The sequence below is a fragment of the Hypanus sabinus genome, chromosome 3, assembly GCF_030144855.1.
Source record: "Hypanus sabinus isolate sHypSab1 chromosome 3, sHypSab1.hap1, whole genome shotgun sequence".
Taxonomy (NCBI): Eukaryota; Metazoa; Chordata; class Chondrichthyes; order Myliobatiformes; family Dasyatidae; genus Hypanus; species Hypanus sabinus.
The window spans coordinates 30,508,785-30,536,124 of record NC_082708.1 but is presented as its reverse complement, the minus strand read 5'-3'; the positions used below and the strand labels follow the sequence as shown (position 1 = coordinate 30,536,124).

Genomic DNA, 27,340 nt, shown 5'->3' with positions numbered 1-27,340 from the left:
GGGGTAAGGACGTACAGCCCTGCACATGTTGGAGGATGTTTTGGCATTCGAGCGCAAGTTGACGTTGCTTGCCAGAGATTTACAGAAAGGCACATTGTCTCACTTCCCCAATTTGAGAGAGTTCAAACAAGGTCACGACATGATAAATTCGGAGTATTTACATTCTGCAATCATCGCAATGCAAACATCGTTTGGGAAACGCTTCTGTGAGTTCAGAGAGAAAAAAAACACATTATCCTTCCCGGTCACTCCCCTAAGCATCGATCCATCCCTACTGAATACGACTGCATTGTCAGGTGTGAGTCAACCTGACCAAGTATGATAAATATTTTAATTGCCTATTATTTTACGTATATTCATATGTTTTCATTGTTCAGTGAAATAGTCCTTTTATTTTTCAGGTTGACAGCTGGCTGACATTATTTTTGGTTTGCTGCTGGCGGCAAATTTAAGTTTGGCGTTTTTCATAAATACAAGAAGGACTCAAATAGACGTTGAGTATTTTACTTAAAAGTAACCTTCAACCCAACGTCTTTTTTTCGGAGTTCAAAATGTTTTTGTTGCATGCAGAAATGTAATTTCGTTTTCTCTGCAGGAGTTCATCAATTTCATAAATGCAACACATTATAGTTTGTTTATACATAGCATAAAGGCAACACAAAACGTTGTATGCAGTGTTATTTCATTTTAAATGTCAAACGGGTTTTGCGGCTCCCAGTGTTTTCTTTTCTGTGGGAAACGGGTCCAAGTGGCTCTTTCAGTGGTAAAGGTTGCTGACCCCTGACCTAGAAGGACTATTTGAATCTCTGGATGTTGGGAAGAGGTGAAAATACCGGTGTCACACCTCCAGACATCCCACCCTGCAAGAACTCATTTCAGGGAGGTAGCATCCCCACCCCCCACAACCTCATACTACCACCTCCCCCTCCCAGTCGACCTCCAAGGGTGTATGTATTACTTCATTTAGTGATTTTTTTCTAATCTGTAAACCGAGTTGGGTATATGCAGAAAATGTGACATTAAAATATGTACTTAAATTATATTATCATGGAGTTGTTTTTTTTAATTCTATTACAACTTTAAGCAAGTTTACAGGGAGTTTGGCCTCATCACGTAGGATATCAATAGAGTAGCTCCTTAGCAGCTAGCCAGCTAGTTTAAATAACATTAGCTATACTAATGAACGAATGACACCTGTTAAACTCACCTTAACATGTCATTTACATTTTAACCCACCATATAATAAAAAAGCAATAAAAAAGTCATTGCTCTTGAGGTCGACTGTAAAGACCGCCCACAGAGAAAACTGATAGGTCTACTTAGCACGAAGGGAGAGCAATCAGGATGCTCTCTCTCGCTCTTCCTCTTCCTCTCAAAAAAATCGATTTTTGGGATATTACATATAATTTGCGGGTATCAGGGAGCTGCTAACAATAGGCGGGAGAGGTAGGATGTCTGCACCTCCTGTAGTTGCATGAGAAGGAGCAGTAAAATAAATAGCAGAGCAGACTTTCGAGGGATCTCGAAGGGACAGATCCCTTAAGGTACTGAAATGGGAGGGATGGGGAATGCATGTTTAGGGGCAGAATTTAGTTGGAGCTGGAGAAAATTGTGGAGGATGATCCATCAAATGAACAAATGACTAGGGAGCCCTATCGTGCTCTGTCCAGGAACAGAAGGGGAGGAGGAGACTAGAGGAGTGGGAAATAAATGAGTTGCAGTCAAGGTCTCTCTGTCCACTACCGTAGAAGGGAAGAGTCCCAGACCTAAATATCAACTGTTTCCCTTTCCCTAGATGCTTCCTGCCAGCTGGATGTTTCCATAATTAGAGACACAAGAGACTGCACGTGTTGGAATCAAACTAAAAATTGCTTGAAGGGCTCCGATTTCAACCAACATCTGTAGACAAAGGGATGGGCAATGCTCCATGTCAAAACCCTGCACCAGCACTAAAAATGTACAGCAAAAATAGCCAGTGTATAGACATGGTAGGCGGAGGGGTGTGAAATGAGACAGAGGCTAGTAGGTGATATCTGGATTAAAATGAAGGAAGTAGGGTGAATGATGAGCAAACTGAATTAGATGAAGGGGAGAGGATAAGTAGGAATGTTGAGACAAGCTGGTAAGTGACAGGGGGCAGGAAAATAAGGATTAAACAGGATAGATTGGTAGGTGATGGGTGGAATCAGATAAAAAGGAAACATGTGCAAATGGAACCAGGACATTTCCACAATGTTCTGTTTTTCTTTCTGATTTCCAACATTTGTAGACTTTTGATTTTAATTAGCTATCATAATGATACTCTTCTATGCCAGCCTGCAGATTATCAGATTTATCATGTTTAGTTTGGCAAATAGAACTGATGATATTTTTCATTATTGGTCTCTGAGAACTATAAACTCCTTTCACTTACCATATTCCTAAAGCTCTGGCAAGAAAACATATTAATCGCTCTGTCTCCTATGCAATAGCATAGTACCACAGGACAAATATCAATGAGCACAAAGTAGATTAAGTTTCGTAAATAGAAGAGATTCTGCAGATGAGCAACACACAATATGCTAAAGAATTCAGCAAGTTAGGCATCATCTATATAAGGGAATGAACAGTCGATGTTTTGGGCCAAGACCCTTCATCAGGACCGGAAAGGACAAGTGGGGGTGGGGGTGGGGAAAGCAATAGGTGAGGGAGAAGGTGGGTGGTGGAGAAGGATAATTAAGAAGCTAGGAGGGGGCAGGCAGAAGAGGTAAAGGGCTGAAGAAGGACAGTGGGCCATGGGAACCAGAGGGAAGTGATGGACAGGTGAGAAGAGAAAGGATGAAAGGGTAACCAGAATGGGAAATGGAAAAAACGGTGGAGAAATTGATGCTCATACCATCAGGTTGGAGGCTACCCATATGGAATATAAGGTGCTCTCCTCCAAGCTGAGTTTGGTCTCATCATCAATAAACTTTCATTTTGTCACAATCATTTAATGTGCTCTAGGCAGAAATCCTTTGATAACAAGCACCACAATCTGGGACTGGGGGAAGAGTGGTGCCAAAGAGAAAAATAAAAACAGAATATGTTTGAAATACACAGCAGGTCAAGCAGCATTTGCAGAGAGGGCAGCAATTTAATTTTTCAGACTTCATGAACAGTCAATGACCTAAAACATTAGGTGCTTGTCTTTGTACAGAAGCAGCTTAACCCACTGAGAAGATCAATTTAGAGCTCTTCCAGCAGATTGTTCCATTTTCCAGCATGTGTAATGTCTTGTGACCCTAAATTAAGTAATGCTCAGCTAGGAAAGGGCAGAGACTGAATTTCAATCCCATGGACTCTAAGAAGCTTTTGCTATACTTAAAACCATTTTTTTTGTCAGTTGAATTCTCAGTTTATTGTGCTACCTTATTGTTAAATCTAAAATCTAGACTTGCTAACAAATATTCAGCAGCAGCCTCTGCACATCCTACTCATTATAAAAGGCCAACCTACTTCAACTGGGCACAAGATTCAGTTTTTCCTCTCTTCGACAGTCATTTTAAAACATTTTAACAACTCCATTGTGTTAGAAAAATGTTCAACTTCAAGCTCTTTATGTATTACTTTGTTCTCTTTTATACTTGTGTCCTGGAAATGACATTAACCAATCTTGAATCTTAATTCTTTTAATCTTTAAAATTATTATAATCTTGGCCTAGAATTTGCAAACATGTTTTTTTTATCAGTATACAATAAGCTGATGACTTCAATAAATGTGCTTTGCCTGCATAAATTGCCATGTTGCTGGACAATATGGTCTCTTTATATTGTATAGGGAGCATATTATGTATGTTATATAATATGCCTTATAAAAATACCAGCTTGCCCTCAAATTCTGGATCATTTTTACAAATTTGCTGAGTTCAAGTACCAGCTCAGCATAATTGTTAATGCAATGCCACCGAAATTCAATGCTCAGTAAAGGACTATTTGAAGTGTTAAGTCCTTCCTCATCACCATTATACTATTTTGAATGCTGAAAGTTCAATTTTACCTTCATTATGTTTTTTTCACCTACATTCACTATTCATTTTATATTGTTTTCCCTGTATTTCTCTTTCTGTTCTTAATTTAATAATTACACATCCTCCCTCACTGTCTTTTTCAATTCTTAAATCAAATGTTCAAGACAACAGACCGTTGGGTCCATTGTTTACCACAGTTGCAGTTGCGTAGCTTTGCTGTTCTTGCTTTAATCTTTTCATATTCTGGCAACTGACAGAAAGAAACTCATTTATTTAATGCCTTTTACAATTTTAAGGTGTTCCAAAATGCTTTACAACCAGAAGTGCTTATTGAAGTGTAATACCTGAGGTAATCTGCACACTGTAAGCTTCTTACACACTAAACATTTTTTCTCTTTTAATGATGTAATTTGAAGGATAAATAATGACCAATATAGTTAAATATATTCAAGCTGAAATATTGTTGAACTGAAAGGTACACTGTAAAACTAAAACTCATAGTATGCTCCAGAAAAATCTGGGCACTGTCTATAAAATGCAATGGGTGCAAAAACACAGGATCTGGCAATTCTGAAAATTTCAGAAGTATAACAGCCAAAATACTGTATTGCTTTTATATTTTGTAGTCTTCCACATTTTTATATCTGACTTGACTACTGTGAAATGCAAACAATACTTTCAAACAATCCTTTTTGATTTGATATGCAGTGAATTGTCTGTCACATGTTTGTAAAAGTCATTTGGTGATTTAGCAATGGGCTTTGGCTTCATAAACAGAAACCTGCACATCGCTGACTTCTCAATTTTAGCATTTAACAATGAAGATGAAACAAACAGCAGGTGGTTCTGTACTATATGGAAAAAAACCAGCACCTAATAATTTGCTCAGAATGGCATGTAGTTACCATCTGGCTTCTTAACCGTACTTACTGAATAATCCAAAGAAGCCATGAAAAAGATATTTTAAAAATTGAACCTCAAGTTTCATACAAATTCTACAAAGGAGATTTAAGTGAATTTTCCATTATCGTGAAAGATCTCAGTACAAATAGTCTCACAACATATCACGATCATGATATTTAACAATCATTTAGAGAGGTTAGCAAATCTTTGTGATTAACAGAAAGACAGAGGTTTATTTTGGTATGGTTAGTCTATGTGCAGGGGCTGACCTAGTGATTTTGACAGAAGCTACCGCTAGAAGCAGCAATAAAACAATAGAGGAAGAAAACAAAGTAGCCCAAGATACTGAGAATGGATGAATCTGTTGAAAATGATGCAAAATCTATACTGGAACACATGTAAGTGAAAATATAAAAAAAAACAATGCCACAGAGGTAAAAGAGTGTAGAAACAGAATGATTAAAAATGTAGCAAAGAGCTGAGAACACATATGAAGGGCATAAGAACAACTACCCTGACCAGTCTTGTATGGGATATACACTCAGTGGCCATTTTATTAGGTATACTAATATACCTCATGCAAATATCTAATCAGCCAATCATGTGGCAGAACCCAATGCATTAAAGCATGCAGACACAGTCAAGTGGGTCAGTTGTTGTTTAGACCGAACACCAGAATGGAGATGAAGTGTGATCCAGGTGACTTTGACCATGGAATGATTTGTAGGTGCTAGATAGGGTGGTTTGAGTACATCAGAACCTGCTGGTCTCCTGCGACTTTCACACACAATACTCTCTGGAGTTCACTGAGAATGGTGTAAAAAACAAAAAAAAAACATCCAGTGAGTGGCAGTTCTGCGGTCGAAAACACATTATTAATCAGGGAGGTCAAATGAGAATGGCCAGACTATATCAAGCTGACAGGAAGGAAACAGTAACTCAAATAACCATATGTTACAATTGCTGTGTGCAGAAGAGTGAGTGCCTCTGAATGTACACCACATCAAACCTTGAAGTAGATAGGCTACAGCAGCAGAAGACACAAACATACACACAGTGTACAGTGGGTGTATATAATATGAGAGAATAATAAATGGAAATACAATAATTTGTTAAGACAGAAGCTGGAATGGAGTGTCTTGAACAGATAGTGATAAGGCAGTTGGAAGTATAGCAGTTAGGTAGTGACATATTACATAGTATTAAGCATGATAACATGTCCAGTAAGACAATTTGCTTGACGTCAATTCCCCTTTAAAAATCTATTTGGTCATGTTGAAAAATCTGTGAAAATGTAACAAAACATTCTTTAATGTAACTAGGAACATGCCCTGTACATTAATTTTTAGTGACCTATTTAGATAACCTGTAGCAAGTGTTACAATAGATGTATTGCAGATGTATTTTCTTGTCATGTAAATAACTAATAAGATCATTCAGATGTAATGACATATCAACAATTACAATTGTAGCATAGCTTGCTCCTCATTCCAATGATTTTTTGCCATGAGTAGCACCATGCATTTTTAAAACTTATTTTTAAGATACAGATATCACTGATGAGGCTTTGATTTATTGCCAATCTCTAGCTGTTAACTGAGTCGCTTGTTAAATTCTACACACCATTTAAGATTTTGGCACATTGCCATAAAACTGAAATCACAAGCTAGTCAATAACGGACTAAAGGTTTCTTTGTCAGATATTCTAATGGCAGTCCAATAACTTCATGGATAGCTTTAAACTTTCAGATTGAATTTAAATTCTTCAGTAGAACATATACAATTCAATGGTTTCATGGTTCATCACCCAGTAAGATCAAAGAAAAATTATTAAATACACACAAAACTGGCTATTTGGGGCCTTCTCAAACTTCTGGAAAATACAATTTGACCTAACCCTCTTCGATCCACCTCTGTTACGATATTTTTTTCTGCTTCACTTAATCCTGCTACAATGAGCAGTTTCGCTTTTACATATTACAAAAACAAAAATTATTTGCTCTTGAGCCAAAAAATTTGTTAAATTGGTTAAAAGATATTTTTGATATAAATGACAGAATGACAGAAAATAACTCAAATGTTATAAGAAATGTATGTACAGTTCTTTAAACATTTAGTAAAATTGAAAGAATTTGTGCTGACTTATTTTGTAGTGTATGGCTGTTAAGTAGGGAAGCATTAACCTGCCTTGAAACAGAAAGATACTGTTCTATAAGCTTCAACACACACATCTACAACAGCCATTTTTTGGGGGCGAGGCTTCATCAAATTATTAAAAAACTAACAAAAAGCTAAATGAAAATTATTCCCAAGCAACTTAAAAAAAAATCTCTTGATATAGGTCATCTTAGTCTTGAGAAAGTTTATGTCAGTTAACGTCAGAACTACTCAGTGTGTTTCCCCCACCCCCTTTCCTGTTACTCAAGCCAAAATATTTTCTTAAATTAGAAAGTCAAGTAGTATCAGTTATGGACCAAAGTATGTGGTGGCTCTGAGATTATAAATTTAGTTTACATTACCGGCCATTCAAGAAGTAGTAGTCTGTAATAACTTAAGACTCTGTTGCAGTGAAACCTGGCTGTTTACCTCTTAGAAAGTAATCCGCAGTGCTGGAGTAAGTAATGAATACAAGCAAACTGCATTTTATGAATATGTGCTAAACTCCAATTTCCATCATGAGACACGTAACTGGATTTTCCCTGAAGTACTCTGCCTATGTATTTAACCTATTCATTCACTCATTCAATTCTTTTTGAAGAATCTCAGAGTTGCTGCTAAGCCCAGTATTGCTGTCCCTCCATGCTTCAGAAGGTGGTGTAATAGTAATTTCTTGAATCTCTGAAGTCTCTCAAGTGAAAGTATACCCAGAGCGGGATTGGACAGGGTATTCCATGATTTAGAAAAACTGTTGATGAAGGAAACTTGTAATATTTCCAAGTTAGGATTGCATGCAACTTGCAGGACAATATGATGTACCCATGAGCCCAAATCCAATGCTTTCTTGGTTATAAAGGTGCCATTGCAGTAACTACCTCCTGTGTGAGGTTTGACTGCCATCAGTGTATCCCTATTGACAGCCACTGGTCTTCAGTTTTACCAGAGCTTCTTGGTGACAGTTGTGTTAAATAACATGGACTCAGAACAAACTTGAGTACTGATCTGCATCAAGGGCAGTTACTCTACCTCTCATGTGAAATTCAGTTGTTTAACCCAATTGTGGGCATCCCAATGCTGCTCCTAGTATGCCTTTCTTAACTCCAATTGTTAACAAGTAGGGTAAAATACATGACAACATTTGAGATTGCATTTCTGCTGCTGCTAATAATGGTCCATTGAGATTCACAAACTCAGTTCGAGTTCTCAAACCTGTTCCAAGCCCACGCTACTTAATACAATTGTTGTGCAATGAAACTCTAGTACCATATGGGACTTTATTCCAACAAAGACTTTTATTGTGGTTATTTCTACTAATGCTATGATGGTTAGATGTATCTGTCATGGTAAGGGTGAAATTGAGTAGGTTTATTCTTTATGTTGGTTCATTGACCATCAGTCTAGCGGCGATGCCCTTCAGGTCTTGACCACCTCAGTCATTGTTGGCATTACCAATGACTGAATTCACCCACTCAGAATAAATATTGTGCCCTGCCACTTTTTCTAACTATATTCCAAATTGAGAGAGCACCATTTTATAAACTAAGAGAAAGGTATAAAGGGACGTTTCCTAACCAATCTCTCCCCATAACCAAAGTCCACCAATCTAACTTATAATTCCCTTCAATAATACTAACTTTTGATTCCAGATTTATGAATTATTTGAATTTAAATTCTCCAGCTGCCTTAGTGTAATTCAAACATATACATATCTGGATGTACTCTGTAGGCTTGTGGTCCATAGAACTACATCATCTTATTTTGTAAATGTAGCATGTCTAAGGTCTGACATAACCTCCTGCATTGAATATAATGTGACTGACTGGAGCTTTCTTCTGGGTTAGTCTATTCTTTTTGCAACATTGTGGTAACACTGTTTTAAAGCAACATAACAACTAATCTTTTGCACTAACCATGAGCATTTCCTCTTGCTAGAGACAGTTTGTCACATCTGATATATACAAGGCCTTTTAGATGTGTCCCAAGGAATAAAAAGCGCACAATTCTGAAAGGAAGTACTATACTTACTCAGTTACCAATAAAGTGAGGCCCAATCACTCACACTTCAAGAACAGCTCTCAGCCAGGGACCTATTAATACAGGATAAAAGACAAAGTGAGGATGTATTTTGATACACAAGCTATACAGATAATAAACTCATTTTTGTTTTAAAAATAATTTTAAATGCCTTTAACTCAATGTATTTCAATGTAACTGGAATTTTCTTGCAAACAGGAATTATCGTGGATAAAACTGTAAAACTGTTTAAATAATCAATGATTTCTTAAATATTGTAGATTAATGGCCACTTTTGAAAATTTGGATTCACAATAGTGAACTCAATATCTTCAAGACAAAACCAGTAACACCATCAGCTCTTACCAAAAAAAAAGAAACAGGAAAGGAATGGAAAAACGTAACAGCTAATTACAATTTGATTTTCAGGAAGGTCTCTTTTTACAACAATATCAGTGGAACTTTCATGGGATGAATTGGTCTAGAGAAATTCCAAATCCCATTGTCCACAAAACATGAGAGGAAAAATTACATCAAGGTCTAAAAATATTATAACTTTCTATTAGAAAAGTCTGTTAATTCAGTCCTTTAAATTTCAGAAGTTTTGCTTTGAACTGTTTCTTTCAATCTTGTGCTGCTCTCTCTGAGAGTGAGAAGGAAGAAATCTGACGCAAAAAGAAAGAGAGAGGTGAGGAGACCAATAGGGTAATAGCTGCACCAAGGAATGATGGTAGCCAGAAGGAGCCAGGTGGAGGAGGAGGAGGAGGACAGTGGAAGGACACATGATTGTTGTAACAAGTCTTCCACCCATCATCAACCTATCCCCTCCAACTTTTTATTTCATTCCCCCAACCCTATTCCATCCAGCTACCTTCCTGCTCACCTGATCTCCCCTATCACCTGTTAGGTTGATTTCCTACCTCTCCCCCTACCTCCTTATCCTGGCTTCTGGGTCCTTTTCTTTTCAATCCTGATGAAGGTTCTCTACACAAAATTAGTCCCCTCCATAAATATCCTGGTTTTGCATTTTAATACATAGTAAATTTGGATGGCTTTGACACTTACTATTTCATACTATTTATATAGTTCTATTATTTATATTACATCACCTGAAATATTTGATTGTAATTATGTTTCTTTACAGTAATATTAATCATGCAATAGGGTTTTGATTCCCCAATTATTAAATTAAACTGACCTACATATGCAGATTTTAAATAATTACAGACTAAAAATGAATGTTGCAAAATTAGAAGGCAAAAACATTGCAATTTTATGGAATTGCTCACTGTTATTTAGCCATAGATGTTTAGCATTCAGTCAAAAATCCTGCCATTCATATTCAGATTGAATCAAATAAACTTTAGCTCAACAGAAAGTAATCTCATCTCCAAGATTTATCTTTAGACTGCAAACACATCTGCATGTTAAATGCAACACCACAGTTATAAATATAAATATATTTTAATCCATTTCTGCCAAACATAGCTTGCCATATACACTAACACCACAGCAACAAATGCAGGCCAAAGGATGTGAAGAATAGCTAACCTACACATCTTTACCGTTATCTCTACTGTTTTAAAAAATTAAACAAGGAGTATGATGGATGGGTCAAGTCCAAAATACTGACACAATTCCACCATGGCACTGAATTCAAATGGCCCTCCCCCTATACCTTTTATTACCAGCATACAGTACTAATCTAAAACATATACAATCACATCACTCCTGCCCTTACTGGCTTCTCTATTTCCTGCACATCTAACCTCACCCCATCCTCCCAATGTCATAACAGGGATAGGATTCTCCTCATCTTTACCTACAACCACCCCCACCCCCAACACTCCATATTCATACAAATCATTCTCCATAACTTCCTCCATCTCAAATGGGATGCTACCACTAAGCACATCATTTCCTTCTCCCTTTTCCACTTCCTGTAGGTATCGCTCTCTGTGATTCCCTTGTCCACTTGTCCCTCTCCATTAGTCTTTCTCCTGGCACTTATTCCTGTATGATAAGTGCTACACCTGCCCCTACACCACCTCCCTCGCCGCATTCAAGACCAAAAACAGTCCTTTTCAGGTTAGAAACCAATTCATCTGCAAATTGGTCAGTGTCGTCTATTGTATCCAGTGCTCCTGGTGTGGCCTCCTCCACATTAGTGAGATCTGATACAGAATGATGCAGTCACTCTGTCGAGCACCTTCCCTCTGTCTGCCGCAAAAGGTAGGATGTCCTGGTGGCTACCTATTTAAATTCAATTTCACAGTCCCATATACCTGCCCATGTCCTCCTCTACTGCGTGATGAGGCCAAACTCGGGTTGAATGAACAACACCTCATATTCCATCTGGGTAGCCTCCAACCTAAGAGCATAATCATTGATTTTTCTAACTTATGGTGATTTTGCACCCCCTCACTCTTCTCTCTTTTTTCATTCCCATTTTGGTTACCCTCTCACCCCTTTTCTTATCCTCACCTGCCAAACACCACCCCCTAGTTCCCCTCCCTTCTTTTTTCCATGGTTCATTGTCATCTATTAGATTCCTTCTTCTTTAGCCCTTTACTTCTTCCAGCTATCCTCTTCCAGCTTTTCAATTCAACCCCCCTCCCTCACCTACCCAACTTCACCCTCACCTAGTTTCACCTATCACTACCAGCTTGTAATCCTTCCCCTGCCCCCAGCCCCTTATACTGAATTCTACCCCCTTCGTTTCCAGCCCTGTTGAAGGGTTTCAGCTCAGTTCATGCCAGCTCAATTTCAATATTTAAGAGAAATTTAGACAGATACATGGACAATAGAGATAATGGAAAGCTATGGTCTATGTGCAGGTGATTATGAGTAGGCTGTTTAAATGGTTTTGGCATGGATTAGATAGGCCAATGGGCCTGTTTTTGTGTTGTACTTCTCTATGACTATGATATTTCTATTCATGTGAAATTATAGATGGTGACAGGCATTTCTGAGATCTGTGAATCCAAGACATGCATTTGCTTAAATATTTTAGGGTTAATATAAGTAATGCTCTCTATGGAAGAAAAATCAGAAAGTGTTCTTTTCTTCTTCCATTTTGTTTCATTTGTAAGCATATCTGTATGGCCCAATACGTTATAGATCACACGCTCCCTTTTTCTGAGTACTTATTCAGAGTATTCCACAGCATTTAAATTTCAGCACTTTTAATTTTAATGTCATAACTCTTGTAAAGCAGTTAATGGGATCTATTATATTTTCTCACACCCCACCCCCCAAATTGCTGAATCATATTGGCTTTCACATATGCTGATAAACCCACTGGCAACCTACCAGCCATTTTCCATTATCAGTTTTAACAGTGACTGTTGCAGACCATTAATTCCAAAGGAAAAATACAAGCAAGCTAATTTTATCTTCAGCAGATGTAAATGGAAAAACACAACACATGAAAAGAATTACTGGATAGCAATCAGGGAGAGTAGAACATGGCTGATTTCTTCTCTCCCTCATCAACGATAGCGAAGCCAACTGCTTCATCAGTTGAGTTCAATAACACAGCAAAGAACAGGAAACTAATCCAGCAAGTGCCTTGTCATTATAAACTGATAATGCTTTCACTCAAAAGGGATTCCCTCATACTGGTTTGTTGCCTTCTTCATTGAGAATTACAGAGATCTATTTACCAAATGTAAGTTTATTTTTAATAAGCATTGTTGAAGCTAGTTGTGCAACCCCCACCTCTTTCTTTCTTTTTCCCCACTACTCATTTTACTCTATTCAAGGCTAATTGTTAAATTGGCACGTTCTTTAACATTGCTCAAAACATCACCTGTAGAACTCTATTAAACTAGCACTTGCAGTACTATTTGAGAGCTTGAATCCTTTTTTCGAGAAAAATGGTTTCATTCACTTCACAGCTGTATCTAAATACCCACCATTATTTGTGGGCAGTTTTGTGAACAGTGAAATGAAATCTATGAAAGCTATGAAATCTCAGTATTTCTCATTCATTGCTATACTAATCAACAATGCTTTAATACTTGATGCCAGTGTTTGCCCCAAGGAATACCCCCACAACTGAGAGAGGTTTATTTGTGGACACTATTGATGAAAGAAGCCAAGACACCATAGTATGTTTATTACATTTCAATTGCAGAACTAAGAAATCCTGTTACAAATAACATGAAATAACAACCGGCCATCTGCCAATAACAGAACAACTTCTGCCAAATGGGTTCCTACTTTTATCAGGAAAGACCACATATGCAATCATTTAATCAGAAAGTCACAAAATTATGCAATATTTGCATTTTTATTACTCAATTCTAAATCAAACTATATTTTAACAAGATGTGGCCATGTCATTATGCATATAACTATGGCAGTCATTTAAAAAACATTCATAAACAACCTATTTCATTCTAAATCAAATAGCACGCAATGGTTCAGTTTTATTATGTTGGTGAGTATATTTAAATGTGCGTTATATTTGATCATCTTAATTAGCTACAAATCTAGTGCAACTTTGAAACAAGAATATCAAATGAAAAATCTCCACCCAAGTTCAACAATGATTTAAATGAATGAAGCTGTTGCTTAGTCATGTTACAAGTCCTTGATATGATGTATTCCAGATTCTTCCAACAGAAGGCAGATAGGAAAAGAAAGCCTTTTAGCAACTTTATTAAGCCAAGGCAGAAAATGAGCAAAATTTATTCCCAAATGAACACAAAAAATGATTCCTACAAACTTGCAAAAACAGTTACTAATACATTAAAAACCATTACAGGGTTTTGTATTAGTGAGATGTTTAATCTTAAAATTTTTCTGAATGGCATGGTCTTGCTTCAATTTTTTTTACTCTTCAAAATTTCTTAGAAAACTTTAAAGCTGTTATAATGACATCAAAGTTCCTTTATTATTTTTAAAACCAACATATTTATTTTACTGAGATTATGGTAATTAAAATGATGCTTAGTTTGCAGTTAAATACCACACTAGGCTTCTAAAGTATACTTTAAATACTTGTGCAAAGCATCAGACATGATTGGCATTTACAAAATTTTATATCCTTTACCAAAGGACCTTAGAAGAAGAATTATAGAGATGCATGAAGCTGGAAATGGCTACAAAAGCCTTTCTAAAGTGCTGATGTTCATCAGTCGAAGAGAAATTGTCTACAAATGGAGGAAACTTTGTACTGTTGCTACTCTCCCTAGGAGTGGGCATCCTGCAAAGATCACCCCAAGAGCACAACATGCAGCGCCAAAGGAGACGAAAAAGAACCCAGCAAAAGACCTGCAGAAATCTCGCAAACTCGTTAAAGTCTCTGTTCATATGTCCACAATAAGAAAAAACACTGAACAAGAATGGTATTCACAGCAGGACACCACAGTAGAAACTACTACTCTCCAAAAAAAATTGCTGCATGCCTCAAGTTTGTAAAAGACCACCTAGATGTTATACAATGCTTCTGCGACAATGTTCCTTGGCAAATGCGACAAAAATCGAACTTTTTGGCAGAAATGCACATTGATATGTTTGGAGAAATGCACATTGATATGTTTGGAGTACTGCACACCAACACCAAAACCTCATCCCAACTGTGAAGCATGGTGGAGGGGGCTTCACTTGGGGCTGTTTTGCTGCCTCAGGGCCTGGACAGCTTGCATGGTTGAGGGGACAATCGTATCAAGACATTTTACAAGAGAATATTAGAGTAGCAATCTGTCACCTGAAGCTTAATACAAAGTGGATAATGCAACAAAACAATAATCCGAAAAGCAAGAGTAAATCAACAACAGAATGGTTTAAAAAGAAATTCATGTTTTGGAATGGATGAGTCAAAGTCCTGATCTTAATCCTATAGAAATTATGGAAGGATCTGAAGCAAGCAGTTCATGCATGGAAGCACACCAACGTCCCAGAGCTGAAGCAGTTTTGTAAGGAGGAATGACCTAAAAATCTTCCAAGCTGATGTGCAGGACTGATCAGCAGTTACCAGAAACATTTGGCTCAATTATTGCTGTACAACAGCATCACACCAGTTATTGAAAGCAAAGTTCACATATTTTTTTCAAACAAATACATGTAATATAAGATCACTTTTCTCAAAAAATAAACAAACAATATAATCTGTTGTGTTATTTATTTAACTGGGTTCTCTTTGTCTAGTTTGAGGACTTCTGTGAAGATCTGATCACATTTTAGGTTACATTTATGCAGAAATAGAGAAAATCTCCAGGTTTCACACACTTTTTAGCACCACTGTACATATTCCTGTGCTTTGCTTTGAAAGTTAAGATGAACTATTTGTTTTCCACACATTACAAGAACTGAGCAGAGAATGGTTAAAAGTTTATACATGCACTAGGTATATTATTCAAGAAGATCCATGCAGATTATTACTTCCTATACCTGAAATGGTCACAAAAAACAACCAATTCTAAAAAAAAAGGCATTATAATTGAATGAATTGGTCTTCTCACAAATGTCAGCTATGAGATTCAACTTTGGTCAAAAAACCAATATATGATAATGACGTCAGGATCACTGTGCCTGGAGAGGAAAAGACCCAGCTATGAATCCGTGCCCTTATCAGCTGCTCTTCTGCCCTATTTCAAGCTGTGCTCCAAAGGAAAAAAGCAGTCTGTCGTACTACTTCATGCTTTTGGAAAAGTAAGCCTCCACCTTTTTAAATTCTGTGGAGCCATGTAATATTTCAAAATATTTACTAGAAACTATTGTTTCTATCATTTACACCTACCCACGTTTAACCATCTCAAAACAAGTATGACCTTTAATACATTTTCATTCTGCAATTGTTTTGTTTATATTTAGCTTGTTCTGGCAAAGTTATTAACTTCATACCAAAATTTAAGCATAAAATCCTCAGGTTAATGAAACATCAGTGGGAAAACTTGCACATTCAGATGCTCAGACATTGAAGCAAATCTCCAGTTAGAGGGTGAGAAGCTTACAATTTCACTTCACCTTTCATATTTCAACAAGCACACCATGTTTCCATGTAAATGAATAAATGATCTGCAGATACAACAAACCTCTAAGAAGAAAATTACTGAATTAGTCCAGTAAAATAATAAAATGTCAACTGAGATACGAAAATGTGAAAAAAGTGTGTTAGCTCATGTTTGCAATTAACAAAAGACCATCCTGTAATAATTTATAAGCAACAACATACTGAGTTGAGTTGCTTTGTATTTGTAAATTTGTACAGCTGTGTACTCACCATAGGTAGTTTTTAAAGGGTGAAGTGCAGGCCCTTCTACTTACTGAGGGAGTCCAATCATTCATGTTTACATCCCACCTCCGTGCTAGTGTTGGGAATGTGCTGCAGAAGTTCTACAACACCATCTGCAACCTGAAGACACTCACCCCGATGGTGTCTTCATTGTTGCTGGTGACTTCAATCAAGCCAACTTAAAAACAGTCCTGCCGAAGTTGGAGTATATTCAGGGAGGCAGCTACCTACAATCATCATGTCAACCTTGATGAATATGCAGGACTGGTGACATAGGAAAGTGCATCGAGGAAGTTACCTTGATTAAACACTATACTGCCAGGCAAACCAGAAACCACGGCTGACTGCAGAGGATCCGGATGCTATCTTTAGATCACGGAACAGGACTCTACAGTGTGCAAGAGCCATGCTCTCCAATACCATCAAGAAGGCAAAGCAGGAGTACCCTTGGAAAATTCACAGACACGTTGTGACACCAGGGAGACACGACACATATGGCAAGGTATACAAACCATAACCGATTACAAGTCCACCCTCCACACCAACGATAGCAACTTCTGAAGAATAGACACCCTATCTGGCTACTTGTTCCTAGAAAGGGTAAACACGCGTAAAGCTGCAGGGCCAGACAACATACCTGGTCAAGTGCTGAGGGACTGTGTGACCCAGTTAATAGAGGTATTAACAGACATTTTTAATATCTCCCTAAAATAGCTCTCTGTCCCTGCAGGCTTCAGCACTTTCATTCTGGTGCCCAAGAGAACAACAGTAACTGGCCTAAACAATTACCACCCATTGGCAAAGACTTCAACAATCATCAAGTGCTTTGAGTGGCTGGTAATGGAACATAAAAAAATTCTATCTTCCAGCTATAATGAACGCTTTCCAGTTTGCCTGCTGTTCAGACCAGTTAACCAATGATGCCATAGCCTCAGTCATCCACTCTGTCCTGTACCATAAACTAGCACGTTGTTCGTTGACTTCAGTTCGGCATTTAACACTATCATCCCTCAGAGGCTGGTGGGTAAATAGTCATTGTTGGAACTCAACACCCATCTCTGTAACTGGATTTTGGATTTCTTGATGGAAAGAGCCCAGTAAGTTTGAGTTGGCAACAACATCTCAAGCTCCATCACGCTGAGTACTGGTGTGCATCCCCCCCCCCCACCCCCACAGGGCCTTGTAATCAGACTCAACTTCACTGCCAGATTCAGCTCAAACCCTATCGTTCACTGATAATATTACAGTGCTTTTCCTCATCAACAACATTGATGAGACAGGATACAAGAGGAGATAGAGAGAATTATCAAATAGTGTGAGAACAATAATCTGAACCTCAACATATCAAGACAAGACATGAATGTGGACTTCAAGAAGGCACAGTCCACTCTCTATTGTACATCAATGACTCTGCTGTGGAGAGAGTGAAGAGCAGAAAGATCCTTTGAGCGCACATAATGGATGATCCAACCTGGATCCACAACACCTTCTCACTAGCCATGAAGGTACTACAGTGTCTACACATTCTGAGGAGATTGAGGCGGGCAAGGCTTTCTGTCCCCATTCTAACAACTTTCTACAGGAGCAACATTGAGAACATCATGTCCAGCATTGTGTGGTATGAAAGCTGCAAGCAATCAGACTACAAGGCCCTACATTGGATAATAAAAACTGCTGAGAGGATCATTGGGGTCTTCCCCCCCCCCCAATTTATGATAGTTACCAGCAGCATTGTAGACAAAGGGCCTAAAGCATTGTTAGAGATCACTACCACCCATTCCACAATCTCCTTTGACCCACTACCACCAGGACGGAGGTATAGGAGCATCAGAATTAGGGCAACCAGACTGGGTAAAAGCTTCTTCCCTCAGGTTGTAAGACTAATGAATACTGTGCCAACATTGAGGTCACTTCTCTAGGATAACAAGCTGTTTACTGTACTGTTTACCTGTGCTGCACACTCATGCATTTTTGAATTATATTTTATTGACTTATTTATGGCAATATTTTGGTTTATGTGCTGTGTGTGATACATGTTTTGTGGGTGCACCGTGGTCTAAGAGAATGTTGTTTCATTTCTTATATACAAGCACAGTTAGATGACAATAAACTTGAACTTGAAATAGATCGTAAATTCAGTTCAGCTTTTATCTAAAATCTGTTTGAGAAGGACATCTCAATTAATGATTAAATACCTGGAAGCCTACTCTTCCTGTTTGCAGGTACAACAGAGCTAGGATGAAAAGTAGATAATGACAAGAATGAATATCATTTCACAACTAGATTTGATACATGATATGTCATAGTGAGAGAAAGGTGATGCTACTTTAAATAAGCATAAATTATTGCTTATGTTCCTGCTGACCAAGTATTCAGATTGCTGACAAACCAATTTAAGGAATTTACATTGCAATGGAATTGTAGAATTTTGGGTAAAAATTAACCTCAAAATTATTGCCAGTTTTGATCACTATTTGGAAAAAGACAGAGGCACCTGAACACTGTAAATACCAGTTTCCAGAATGGAAATGCAGTTAAATCAACTAACAACTGTTGTCTCTGGAGTAAAATAGTGCAAATTTTCTAAATCATGATGCATTTTTCACCCAACACATCTCTCTCAATGACAACCTTAGACAGAAAGAATTGGTCCTACAACTTCCTGAGCCAGCTAATTCACTCAATTAGATCATTGATATCACTTCTTGGGTCCACTGACCTGCCAGATCTTCAAATTCAAGAGTTTCAAGGTGAATCTCCAATTCACATGTTCTTCTTCCAATTTAGTGTATTCTGTTCAGTGTTCCAAAATGGTCTTCTCTAACTTGGAGAAACCAAATTTAGATTTGTAATCTATTCATCTATTCATCTATTTGTAATCTACACATTTATTCAGTCTGCAAGCTTGATTGAGCTGTCAGTCACTTGTCAAATTAATTGTCTGTACAGCTTCACATTCACATGCTGATGTCCTTTCTTTGGCGACTCCAACAAAACCAAATGTAGCTTAAGAAGCAATGGGTCATGTTTTGTCTACTCCCCTCAGTACTGAATTCAACAATTTTAGGTAAGCAGCTTCACCTTTTTCATGTCAGATCCTGTCAACTCTGATGCAAGATCCACCACTCTAGATTTTACCTCTCTTCACAGATGTAAAGTGCTGAGCACATCACAACTACTGCATTTTCAGCATTTTTTCTTCATTTATCCTCATTCATCTCCCTGTATTAACCTCCTTCAGCCAGATCAGTTATAATTAAAATATTCATCATCTATCCTAAACTTTTTTCGATCCCCACAAAATGCTAACTAATTTGATAAGCATCTCCAGCATTTTCTGTTGTTTTCCTTGCAAACTGACCACTAAGATATAGGACCCTTCATGAGTACACAAGCATACTGTTAAGATTTTCATTTTTAGATCCATTCTATTGTGTGTGGAGAGAGCTGATACAATAATACATCTATAACAAGGAGCCCATCAATGAGTCAAGCAATCATCTACAATTTCCTAGCCATTTGCTAACCTTTAGTCCAACTAGTCCATTTGTGATTTCTCACATCCTTTTGTATCCAGTGAGACCAACTCTCTGTTCTGTCCTGCATGATGTGTTTATTTAACTCCCCTTAAAATCATCTATTCTTTTTATATACTTAAATACTTTCTGTGGTGACCAATTGTTTTGGATAAAGAATTTTGTTCTATATTCTATCCCTAATTTTCAACTATCTATGATCATGACTTTTCCTCCTGTTCTTCCAGTCTATCATTTGTGATGTTGAAGATCTCTTGAAATTCCCTTTTCAAGAAAACAGGGACCATGATGATTCACTGTTTTCTGATAGGTATAGCCATGCATTGGTTGTATCAGCCTTGTAAAACTTACCAGTATTTTCTCATGTTTAAAGTGAATAACTGACCTTTATCAATTGTTCCAACATTCTGACGTTTTTTAGTTTGCTGTTCAAAGTCAATCTTGTATAAACTGATTAAAACAGTTGTATTGCAAAGAATGAAATAAGAATTGATAAATATTTTCTTGTACCACCACCTTTGGGATTCCTTTTCTTATCTTATTCATTCAACATACTAAGTTTTTTAATGAATTTTCTGTTGTGCATGACCACAACAGCACCAGACAGACACAACAGTTGTCACAGCCAAGTCAGATAATGTCCTGATTAAACATCCAATTGTGTACATTTATAAAGGGTCTTTTGAAGTCAATCAGGTGCAGCAACCTTGACTAACCTTTGAGACACATAGCACTCCCCTGACTGAGATAAATTAAATTCATCAAAACTATGAATTGAAGGTCATCCTGGGTCATACACACAAGCTTTGAGGGAGTGATGTGCTTATTATCATGTAAAATAAATTAATTTGCTGAGTATACTTGCATAGTGCATCTGAGGATTTTGGGACATTGTCAGAAATGAAAGAAATTGATGGTAATTTTTTTTATAAATCAAAATTCTATACAGCAGATGCAAACTGCTGCCATATTTTTATAAGGTGGATGAGGAGATACAGTATTCTTCTTGTGGAGGACCTAAATTACAAAGTCAGAGTTTAGAAATAAAGGGTTGTCCATTTAATATAGAGATGGTGCAAAGCTTTCTGAAAGGACAACACAAGGTGCCTTTGATTTTTTTTTTACAAGCAAAACTGGATAGATTCTTAATAAGCAGGGAAGTGAAAGATCACAAGGGTTAGGCAGAAGTGCAGAATTGTGAAGGAGAGATTAGGAGAGAGGAGAGGAGAGGAGTGAAGTAGAAGTTGGGGAAAGGAGAAAACTAAAGGAGAGGGTGTGACAGAGGACTAAATGGACTGATAGGGAGAAGTGAAATGGGGATGGAGGGTCAGTGTAGAGGGAGAAGGGGGAGGGGCGATGCCAGACACTGGATTTACCAGTATCAGAATCAGGCTGCATGTGTTGTGAAATTTGTGGGTCAGCCATGGGTATCCTGGACAACTGGCTTTCAATGGGCTGAGCTGCCACCACTGAATGTGAGTGCCAACAGAAGAAGCTCCTACGAACCAGTTGTGACTGTTGGGAAAGCGCAGCTGAGGAAATGAGAACCCTGCACAGGAAGAAGCTGAAAACCACTTCCAAGCATATTTATCAGGCTCTTTTCCTCACTACAGAAAACAGTGATATTGCCAAATGTGCTCTGGGACAAGAATTACATCTACACAAGTTCTGGTTGCCACACTGTAACAGATTATTGCTCTAGTGAGAGTGCAAAGGAGATTCACCAGTGTGTTATTCAGGATAGAACTAGCGAGGCCTGAAGGAGTGGTGAAGGCCTGGGTCACCAAAGTCGAAGGTCTGTTTGAGGCCAGAAGTTGAAGCTCAAAGGTCAAACCAGTGATCGGTGGGCCTTGGGGCCAAGTATGAAGTTTGAGACCCCATGTCTGTAACTCTCACTGTTCAGGGCCAAGGACTGGCGGTGGCCTAACCTGAGGTTGCAGGCCTGTCTGTGTGTGTAAGAGGAAGTGGGTGGGTGGTTGGGAAATGAGTTTGTTTTGCTATTGTTTCATTTTGTTTTGATGTTGCTTGTGCTGTTATGCTAAACATTGTAGGCATGTTATGTTGGCAACAGAATGCGTGGCAACACTTGCAGCCTGCCCACAGTACATCCTTGGGTGCGTTGATTGTTAAAGTAAATGACACTTTTCACTATGTTTCAATGTACTGTACATGTGATGAATAAATCTGAATCCGGAATTCAATCAGCTCCACCATGAGCTTATTAAAAGGCAGAATAGGCTCCGGGGCAAGTTGGGGATGGGGATCAATCATCAGGGACCACCACCACACAGGTCATGCTCTCTTCTCACTACTGTCATCAGGAAGAAGGTACAGGACCCACACCACATGGTTCAGGAACAGTTACTACTACTCATCCATCAGGCTCTTGAACAAAGGAGATAACTTCACTCAACTTCACTTGCTCCATCACTGAAATGTTCCCACAACCTATAGACTCACTTTCAAGGACCCTTCATCTAATTTTCTCGATATTTATTGCTGATTAATTTATTATTATTAGTCATTTCTTTTTGCATTTGCACATTTTGTCATCTTTTACACACCGGTTCAATGCCCAGTTGATGTACTCTCACACATTTTCTTTTATGGATTTATTGAGTACGACAATAAGAAAATGTATCTAAGTATTATATATGGTGACATATACTTCAAATGCATATGTCCATATCTACATTTCCAAATTTGAGTTTTTCGGTATCAAAAAACAGCTGACTTCCAATTTCTACAGTATTCTCCTAAATGTTGCCCCTTAAAGCAGAATGAATCAGTACATCATTATAATTTTCTCAACTAAAAAGACAAATTATGTAATATTCATTTGCAATTACCTATATGCTTTTGTAGAAGTCATGGTTTTGTTTATGAACATCACAATGCAATAAATACAAATTTCATAAACTACAAATCAACTATTCAAATCTGTAGTTCTTATCTTAGTGTTTTGTCTAGTGCAACCAAGTACAAAAATTATCCCATCCACAAGCTCCTGCTAAAACTATTAACTAAGCATGAAACAGGCAAAACATTGAATACAGATGCTTATTGTGTTGTAACCTTCCATTTTACATATTGTGATACATTCATGAAGGAGTCATGTGAAGAACTTTACTCATTACAGAAAGGTATATTGGTATAAATTGGGAAACTGGATGACGCTGACAACACTTCAATATTGACCATATAGAATATGCATGTCACACAAAAGAAAAGTTTTTGCACAAAATTTACAAACCATGTAAAGATTCTATGGGCCCACAGTTAACTGTACCCAAGCTATTACTTTAGGGTTTCAGTCTGCTACACAAAGAGGAGGTTGCAAGAAAAACTACAAATACAGTGAATTCTGGTTAATTGGGCCATCAGTTAATCAGGGCAGTCACTGTTTTGGGACAACTCTGAAGAACAAAAACTCATCAATAAATTAGCTGGGATTCCCTTTGTTTATTTGGGACACTATGCTGTTTAATTGGGACAGGAAACTGTTGCCAAACAGCTCTTAACTAGCATCAGTAGCATGCATTTATGTGGCTGTTAGACATAACACAATGCTTCAAATGAACAGTGTTTAAATAGCAACAGTTATGTGTGTTTATGTTCAAAAAGCAGCGATTTTTGTCACTGATAGTTGGTGAGAAGCAAGCAGTAAGGTAATTCAGAATTGTTTAGCTCACTCTGCTTTCAAGCATTCAGGGTACTGAAGCTAAACCCCAGGTCTTAGTTTCGTTTTTGCTTTAGCTATATGTGTGCTTGCTACATGGTGGTGCGATAACGTATGCCATTCACGTACTTTTCCATATAGCCCATAATGCATTATATAAACAAAATATGTTTAATCAAATATATGTACAATATTACTCAAATATTACTGAAATATTAAACATACAACAGATAACACTATTTGAAAGTATTCCATTATCTGCACTAGGTATCTGGTTGATTTGTTCACTTACATTCAAAAGAATGCGACATGGATAAATCCCTCAGTCAATAAGTATTAGGAACTAATACAGTTTTATAGTACCACAGTAGTATTGGTACTGTCCTAATTTGTTCTGTACTGCATTTAAATATTTAATTTGTTCTTCATTTTGTCTTTTTATACCTTTTAAACAATTTCTGTGAAACTTCAGTTAATTGGGACTGCTACTTAATTGGGCCAAAATGTACTGGTGCATTTAACCAGAATCCATTGTACATTAATACAGCAATAGCTGTTAGATAAAGAGTAAGATGAGCATTATATTTTGTAACATGTTCTGCATAAATGCAGATGCTTGTGCACGCATTGGCAGACACAGACACACACGTAAGCCAACAGTTTTTTTTCCATTTTAACTTTAACTAGGAATCCATCCAGGAAAGTGCATGCAAAATTGAACAATACAGGCTTGATAAAGGCTTACTCAAATCCATGGCAACTGAAAGGTTGTTTTGTACACAGCACAGGGGCACAAGTTAAGAGTTGCCAATCCTTGCCTGTGTATTTCAAGTGGCTCTGGTACTTCTGCATTACTGTTATTTTGAGGTTTACATACTGCATTAAGTTTGTTGATAGCATGCACCATTGATGATAGGAAATATACCTCACATTGCCAGCTGCGTTCCTTATGACCTTTCTCTTACTAATTTAAGACAAAAACATCTTCCTGCTACAGTTTAACAGGAAGCAGCTATTTTACAAATATGCTGTAAAGAGAAATGCTAATGAACAAGCTGTTGCGGTTAGATACACAGCAGAGAAGTCTGCGAGTTCACAATGGATCACCCCATCCCCCCCATGCAACCATTCTTCCCTTCCCCCACCATCTGTCATAGTATTAGTACCCAGTCAAGCTCATGTAATTTTAGCCCAGATACCTGTAGGTACAGAGTAAATTTCTGCTTCTTATACGATTGGAGCTGTATTCCAGCAATCCAGCACTAAAGGTTTAACCTAAAGCCACAGTGCAGAACCAAATATGTCAGAGAATTCAGAATCAGGTTTATTATCACTGGCATGTGACCTGAAATTTGTTAACTTAGTAACAGCAGTTCAAGGCAATACATAATCTAGAAGATAAAAAAAAATAAAAATAGTAATAATAAGCAAGTAAATCAATTACAGTATGTGTTTATTGACTAGATTAAAAAATGTGCAAAAACAGAAATACTGTATATTAAAAAAGTGAGGTAGTGTCCATATCTTAGGTACAAAAACTATTGAGTCTACACCAAGTATCTATGTAGAAAAATGTTGCTGAAGAATGGAATACCCGATTACAAAGTTCATGTGATTTAGAGTTCATTGCTCAAATTGTTCATTCATTGCAGAAAATAAATAAATAGATATAATATTGAACCACATAACTGAGACAACCAAAGTTTCTCTTAAAGACACTCTGTTCAGGTTTATGGCTTTATGGCCATCCTACACTTTGATCTTGCTGTCATTTATCTTTGAAAACAGTGAACAGAAATGTTCAAAGATAATTTCAATTCAAACCAATAAAGGACAAATTTAAGATTGGTAAACTTGGTTTTACATGCTATCCATACACATATCATCATATCAGTATATCAAGGCAATACAAAAGAAAAACAACAATGGAATATAGAATATAGTGTTACAGTTACAAAGTATAGTACAGGCAGACAAAAAGGAGCAAGGTAGATTGTGATCTCAAGGGTCTATCTCATCATATAAGAGGTCCATTCATCAGTCTCATAACAACAGGATGGAAGCATTCCTTGAGCTATCTGTACATGCTTTCAGGCCTTTGATTTTCTGCCTCATGGTAGGAACAGAAGAGAGAATGTCAAGGGTGAGTGGGGTCTATAATTATGTTGTCTGTTTCACTGAGCTGGTGAGAAGATGAAGTCCATCAAGGAGGGTTTTCATGATGTTACAAGCTATGTCCACAAACCTGTGTTTTCTTGCTGTCTTGGGCAGTGCAATTGCTATACCAACTCGAGATGCATCGGAATAGGATGCTTTCTACAGTTCATGTACAAGAATTGGTGAAGGTTAATAAGGACATGCCAAATTTCATTAGCCTCATCCAAATTAATGTCAGATGCAGCTCATAAAATTAGTATAAAAAGTGGGCATCAGACAAATTATTAAAAACTAATAAATAATCACAAAGGTTTCAAAGGTACATTTAATGTCAGAAAAATGCATACAATATACATCCTGAAATTCTTTTTCGTCGCAACCATCCACAAAAACAGCGTGCCCCAAAGAATGAATGACAGTTAATGCTATAGCCTCAAAACCCCCCAGCTCCCCCTCCCAAGCGTAAGCAGCAGCAAAGCAACAATACCCCCACCAGCAAAAAAATGCATTAGTACCCCCCACCAACGACTCAAGTGTGTAGCAAAGCATCAATAAAGACAAAGACTTGCAGTACCCCAAAGACTACTTGTTCACCTGGCAATTCGATATATCACAGGATCTCTCTCTCTCTCTCTAATCCAGGAAAAAGAGGTGTCTTCATTTTACAGTGAGAGGGGAGATATATCAAATAACTCACTGATTTATGATGTTAAAAGTCCGTTATGTCACTTTTTCCGAGCTCTGCGCCCAAAGAACTTGGGTCTCTGGATACACAGCCAGCAGCCTGCTTACTACTTTCGATCTTCTGGCTCCCACGACACACCGATATCCTGCAGAGGCATCAACCTCCAGTCTGCCCGCTTCCAGAGCCACAAAATCCAGAAACTCCAAAGGCGCACTAATCTTCTAGGTATATTGAATAATGGCCAGTCATGAGACCCGAGAGTGGGTCTCATTCTCACAAAGAACCAAAGTCAGAATGAATCTTCCTAGAATTCTAATATCTTTCTGCATGGTAAATAGCTTTCTTCATCAAAACTTGCGTTGTGAACTTCTATAGATTGCAGCAACTGACATCACAGAATCATATGAAACCAATAACTTTTATTTAAAAAAGAAATGATCCTCTTCAGTTCTCTTCTGTTCTCTAAATCCCAAATTCTCAAAACACGATGGGGTTAAATTTAACAAACTTAAACCACAAATTTTAATGCAGGTTGTGCAGTAAATTTCATTTAAAATATGGACCAAAACAACCCCTTACGTCTTCATTTGAAATATACTTGTTTCTTTCAAATAAGACCGTAAGACACAGGAGCATCAAGTCTGCTCCACCAGTTGATCATAGCTGATCTAGTCTCTCTCTGAATCCCATTCTCCTGCCCTCCCCCCATAACTTTTCATACCCTGACTAATCAAGAACCTATTAATCTCTACCTTAAATACACCAAATGACCTGACCTCCATAGATGCCTGTACCAACAAATCCCACACATTCACCACCCTCTGGCTAAAGAAATTCTTCTACATCTCCATTCTAAATGGATATCCCTCTATTCTGAGGCCATACCCTCTGGTCCTAGACTCCCCCCGCCATAGGAAACATCCTCTGCACATCCACTCTATCAAGACCTTTCAATATTCAAGCAGATTCAATGAGATT

The 27,340-nt window shown here is 37.7% G+C and overlaps 1 protein-coding gene across 8 annotated transcripts in view; it reads right to left on the bottom strand.

Moving 5' to 3' along the window:
• Positions 1-27,340, bottom strand: part of LOC132391148 (F-box-like/WD repeat-containing protein TBL1X) — a 349,009-nt gene that overhangs the window by 232,511 nt on the left and 89,158 nt on the right. For 7 of the 8 annotated variants that reach the window (XM_059963975.1, XM_059963972.1, XM_059963977.1 and 4 more), the window contains one exon: positions 9,075-9,136. The gene's annotated coding sequence lies outside the window, so the exon portion shown is untranslated. Of the gene's footprint in view, positions 1-9,074; positions 9,137-24,719; positions 24,739-27,340 lie in introns of those variants that run through there. The other variant, XM_059963974.1, reaches the window with a different exon arrangement.